We start from the raw sequence: 6,000 nt of genomic DNA on the forward strand, positions 1-6,000 counted from the left end.
TTAATTATAATTTGGATATTTATTCAAATATAATTTCTTAATAATGAGGTACGTGGTTTTAGATTCACGAAAAGCGTTCTACTAGATATGAGAAATTAAAGCACTACCAAAGCGGGGTTACTTTTAGTCGAATAATTCCTCAAAAACGACTGGATTTCACACTGCGTATCACACGTGGTTAGAAATATGAGGGGAGGGAATTATGTATTGCCCAAAACTCCTGAAAAGGTTATACTCCCTTTAAATCTATTAGCAAGATTGTTGAAACATCTAGTAATGTTGGCGATTGTCCAAATTATGTTACCAAGGTCGATTCAAGGTTATTTTTAACCCTCGAAAGAAAACCGAACAATACACCCCTTTCAAAAAAGAAAATAAAGGCGCCAACCACTCTGAGGACGGGTTGCCAAATTAATATTCTTGAGAAAAGAAAAACGGTGGTTTGACAATAAATACTAGTCGAAAGAGATCAGACAAATCTTCAATACCTATCTTTTCCGAGATAAATTTGATATTCACGATCTAAATATACGAGCAATACCCTTAATAACCTTGAATTATTTTATCCATACGAAGGTATAGAACAAACCCATTTGTAAGAAGAGCAATTTTAACTCGTAGGACTGTTATGATAAATTGAAAATTTAATAACCACGGATTGAAGTTAATATTATTGTTTATACAGGGTGTTAACTGCCACAAGTGCTTTAAGTTTTCATAGAGCCAGCTCATAAAATACTGGATTTTCATCTGCTAAGCAGACTATTTGCTATTGCTTAGGTTTTCGCGTTGGCTTTGATGTAAACTGACCAGAAAGGCTTGCCATAGGTTTTCCTTCGCTGCAGCGTTGCCAGGTTCTGAAAATTAAATTACCGTTTAAAAAAACTATCGTACGCCTGACAATTGGCGGTAAATTTTAATATTGTGGGAAAATTGACGTTAAACTTAAGAAATCAAATTTTTGATGTTGCTTAAATGAATTTCGATTTATTGAAAACAAATATCTAATGTTAAAAAGTAGCAGTTTTAACCGGTTTTCTACAAATTAAACAATTATCGTAAAATATCGTACGCGCACGCTGAACTTTCGTACTATATAGTACACCGTTGAAATTATCTTACGGTCTAAAAATTGATTAGAAATTATCGACGTGTGCGGCGTTGTACACGGTACGATAATTATCCTACGTTTGGGAACACTCCTTTTGCTGTCGAGCGCGAACAATAAAGGGCGTTATTTTTTAGTCATACAAGTTGCTACAGCACCATAGATATAGAAGTATACTCAGTTGCAAGCATAGACATAATAAAGAAATAGACACCTTACGCGGAGTTTGATTTGCCAAAAATATACGGGAGCGATAACTAGCAGACAACCGGTATTTGTTCCGTATTCCTGTGGTACCACGTTTAAGCGACGCCTGTCGATTAGGCGAGAAAATACAAAATCATCACGTGATACGTCACACATGTTCGTGTTTGTAATCTTTTAGGTACTCTGACGTAATTCGCGAATATTTTGGCTGTGAGAATTTAAAATAAGGTAAATTTTTATTATAATTTTTAAATAAGTCAATTAATTCTTTCAAAACCCAAATAAAAAGCAGCAGATTATCTTATAATTAAAAACAAAAAATTCTATTTGCGAAATGATATTTTGTCAAAGGCTTAAGTAACTATCCGGTTTGTTGTGGAACTTGTGGTTATGGCTTGTTATGGGAATATTCTGAGATTCTAAATTGTAAACAAAAGTAAATGGAATTTTGATGAAAAGGATGATTCTACCTTGAATTAAGAATGATTCTACTAAAGGTATGTAGCTATTGTTCTTGAAATAAAATTAGCTTTGACAATTTAAGTCTGATGGCTTGACCCTTCATTTCTAGATTTTTGTCCTTCTCTAATTTGTGGAGTCTGAGCTTGCAATATAAATTAATAACTTTCTTAATGATGATGTTCGATTCCAACTTCAGGATCAAACATGTTCATGGTGATCTGGTAAGATGTCCATGCCAACAATATTTCATAATACAGCAAGTTCTAGTTCTTAGACTACATTTCTTTTATAGATAGAGGAATATCTCTTCATAACAACTAAACAAAATTGGCTAAAAACCAAGGAGATCTTACTCAAATTATAATAACATAATTAAACCTACACGAAATGATCCTTGGTCAAAATTTAAAGGTGAGAAGTTAGCATCACCGGTTTTTTCTATTTCACTTTCAACTGGATGTAATTTCTTTAAATTAAATAAAAAAATTATTTTGACTATTTTTACTTGTTTTAATTCTATGGAAACCAAACCAGAGTTGGAATGGCTTTTGGTGTGACCCACCTTTTGTCATTTACAATTTGTATATCCCGTTTTAAAAAGTGATCATTACAAATTAAATCATGAATTGAATGTGTCGCGATTTACAGCAATTGTCCATTGAGAAAGTATTGTAGGTTTCGTTATAAAAAGATTTTAAATAAGAATGAATATTCATCGAAATAATATGATAATTTAATCCTACTTATGGAATGAAACCTTTTCCGGTATTGTTTTACTTGTTATTGCAATGCGTAAAAACACTAAAATTAACCTTTTTTTACCAAATAAAAACCAGATTTTTAGTAGAAAACACTTTTTCTATAACTTTTTAATAAAAAAAATCACCAAAACAAATTATGAAACATGTTAGCTAACATAAAAGTACTACCCGTTTATCAAATTCACCCCTAAAGTTTTTGCGTCTGATTTTAAACCGGATAAATATTCCTAAGCGTTAGGTACTACATGGCCTAGGCCAAGCGCTCACTACTCCTCGTAACGTCTCTGTCATGGCTTCCACGAGCCTTTGCTTCGTAACGGAGACAATTCCTTGTGGAAGGCAGGACGGATACGAAACAGAGAGCCAGTGGGCGCCTAGTCCAAAGCGCCACTTAAGTTTAGTGGCGCTTTATAAGTAGGAATAAACTATCATATTATTTCAATGAATATTCATTCTTATTTAAAAATATTTTTATAACTATAGGCAGGATCGAACATCATCATTCAGAAAATTATTAATTTATATTGCAAGCTCAGATTCCACAAATTAGCGAAGGACAAAAATCTAGAAATGAAGGGTCAAGCCATCAGACTTAAATTGTCAAAGCTAATTTTTTTCAAGGACAATAGCTACATACCTTTAGTAGAATCATCCTTTTCATCGAAATTCTATTTACTTTTGTTTACAATTTAGAATCTCAGAATATTCCCATAACAAACCATAACCACAAGTTCCACAACAAACCGGATAGTTACTTAAGCCTTTGACAAAATATCATTTCGCAAATATAATTTTTTGTTTTTAATTATAAGATCATCTGCTGCTTTTTATTTGGGTTTTGAAAGAATTAATTGACTTATTTAAAAATTATAAAAAAAATTTACCTTATTTTAAATTCTCACAGCCAAAATATTCGCGAATCACGTCAGAGTACCTAAAAGATTACAAACACGAACATGTGTGACGTGTCACGTGATGATTTTGTATTTTCTCGCCTAATCGACAGGCGTCGCTTAAACGTGGTACCACAGGAATACGGAACAAATACTGGTTGTCTGCTCGTTATCGCTCCCGTATTTAACCCCCGTAGAATCTTGGGTCTATTTCTTTATTATGTCTATGGTTGCAAGTTAAGAAAGGTAAGATATCTAGTTCATTTGGTGGAAAGATACTAGCACAAATTTCCGATAAATCGGCGACGGAAGTAGTAATGTTTTGCCATTTGAAGAACACTTGGAGCCCATTCGAACTGTTGGAGCTCATTGGAGCCATTGGAGCCCAAACTTTTTTACCTATACGAGGCTGATATAAGATAATGATTATCGGTACTTAGAGGACAGATAACTTAAGCAATGGTGGTTATTGAAACTAAAAGTAAACACGTACGATTTGGGGGATCGACAGTTTACGTCATTCCGTATGAGGATAGATTAAATTATACATTTCGTCAGTCTTGTTTGCTTACACTGCGAATAAAATGTGTGTACGAACCTCTACTGAAACCAATACTGAAACTAAAACTAGAACGTATGGTGAAAACCAGTGTGTATTTCCAAGTAAACATTGTGAAATCCACATACAGGTATTCGCGCCGATCGCGGTAGTGAGTGTTCCCTATCCGAAATACTTCATGTACCCAAAATTGGACCGCGTGTTTTTTTCTTTTAGGTGAATCTCTATGGGAGTTTAACATTACAATAAAGCTAATAGGTACAGTTTAGGGTACTTTTGGTCCGAAATAGGATACAACTATAGGGCCGGTAATAGTGACTTTGGTCGCTTTTAGGGTACTTTTGGTCCATTTTGGTCCATTTTTGGTTACTCGCGTTATCTTTATCTCTGCGTATCTTTTTCTCAAGTGTTTCAATACTTTAAAGATATAAACTGTTATATAAGACGTGTGAGGGGTTAATGAAAATAAAAAAGCTCTCGACTAGCTCATTTCAAATGGGTATACGAATACGTTAAATTACATTCCGATATACAAATATATATACTTGACGTTCAATACGTTTAAATAGCTTTCCAAAATGCAAATATAGGTAGTAAAATACTACAAAAACCTCTTATTCTACGTTCAATACGTTAAAATAGATTTCAATACGCAAATAAAGGTGGAAAAATACTTAAAAAACACCTTAACTTGGCGTTCAATACGTTAAAACATCTTAACTCTACTTTAAATCGGATAAAATATATTTCAGATATGCAAATACATAGAAAAATACTACAAAAACATCTAAACTCTACTTTTAATACAACAAAATACAATTCCGATATTCAAATATTTAAAAATACTTAATTAATGTACTAAGTTACGTTTAAAAGAACCTTTTGTAAACACGAATTCCTCCAATTGTTAAACATAGATTTCAGATTAGATGGTGTATGCATGATGGGTAAGACTCTTGTCAGAAAGATGAATTCTGCTTTTAATACGTTAAAATACATTTCCGATATGTAAATAGTATAGAATAACACTATAAAAATTCCTTTTTCTACTTTTAATACGGCAAAACACAAATATATACAGAAAATACTAAAAAAACTCTTTACTCTACGTTCGATACGTTAAAATACATTTCCGATACACAAATATAGATAAAGAAATACTACAAATTTAAAAAGGTAGAAAAATACTACACATTAACCATTATGAATTTAAGCTTACAACATCCTACACGAAGAGTTATCTTTAGCTCATGTGTTTTAAATAGCGTATGGAATAAGTTAAGAATGTATTGAAATGGTGTATGTTAAAACGTCGTAGAATAAAGAGTAAAACATATGTTCAGAGTCAGCTTGATTACTAAAGAGAATAACACAGACGTTTCTGGTGTAGTCACGTATGAAGAAAAATACTACAACCAGTGCCGGAGTTAGACTACTGGAGGCCCTGTGCTTAAATACTTATGGATGCCCCCCATAAGTGGTGGATACAGAAAAAATCAAGGGGGGGGTGGGGGGGGGCGCTAAAAGACATCTTGAGCTATGGGTGTAATAAAACATCATCAAATCACATGCAAAGCTTAAGAAAACTTTATTCAAACCTATGCAAGTACAACTACTCGACTGACGAATAAATTGCGTGTAGATAGAAATAAGGTTTATTTCTAAACTGATCTATTTGACTCCCAACTCTTGAATTATTTAAGTGGTCACGTGGACCAGTTGGTTAATAATACGGTAGATCATTTTGAATTAATAAACTGGATACTGGACCGGTGAAGCTCTAGTTTTTGAATAAAAAAACTGGTCCGAGCAATTAATAACCTGGTCTTTGACCCAGTGACCACCACTTATTTCCAAGCCTGGTCAAGGGGGTGAGCCCCCCAAATGTATCCGCCACTGCATCAACGGTGTTAAAGCAAGTCGCGGCTTTTAGAAGGTGTTTCAATATTATACGTAATTTTGAGGTAAAATGCCTTATTTCCAAGTTAAACAATACTAAAACTGGCATTA

General features: G+C 33.4%; 1 long non-coding RNA gene across 1 annotated transcript; it reads left to right on the plus strand.

The window, feature by feature from the left end:
• The first annotated feature begins 1,587 nt into the window (after positions 1-1,587).
• On the plus strand, positions 1,588-2,230 carry LOC149922881 (uncharacterized). Its single transcript, XR_016477409.1, has 3 exons — positions 1,588-1,812; positions 1,887-1,998; positions 2,070-2,230. It is a non-coding gene; the product is annotated as an uncharacterized LOC149922881 (long non-coding RNA).
• Positions 2,231-6,000: the final 3,770 nt, after the last annotated feature.

This window comes from Leiobunum rupestre, chromosome 11 (genome assembly GCF_980474605.1).
Source record: "Leiobunum rupestre chromosome 11, qqLeiRupe1.1.hap1, whole genome shotgun sequence".
NCBI lineage: Eukaryota > Metazoa > Arthropoda > Arachnida > Opiliones > Sclerosomatidae > Leiobunum > Leiobunum rupestre.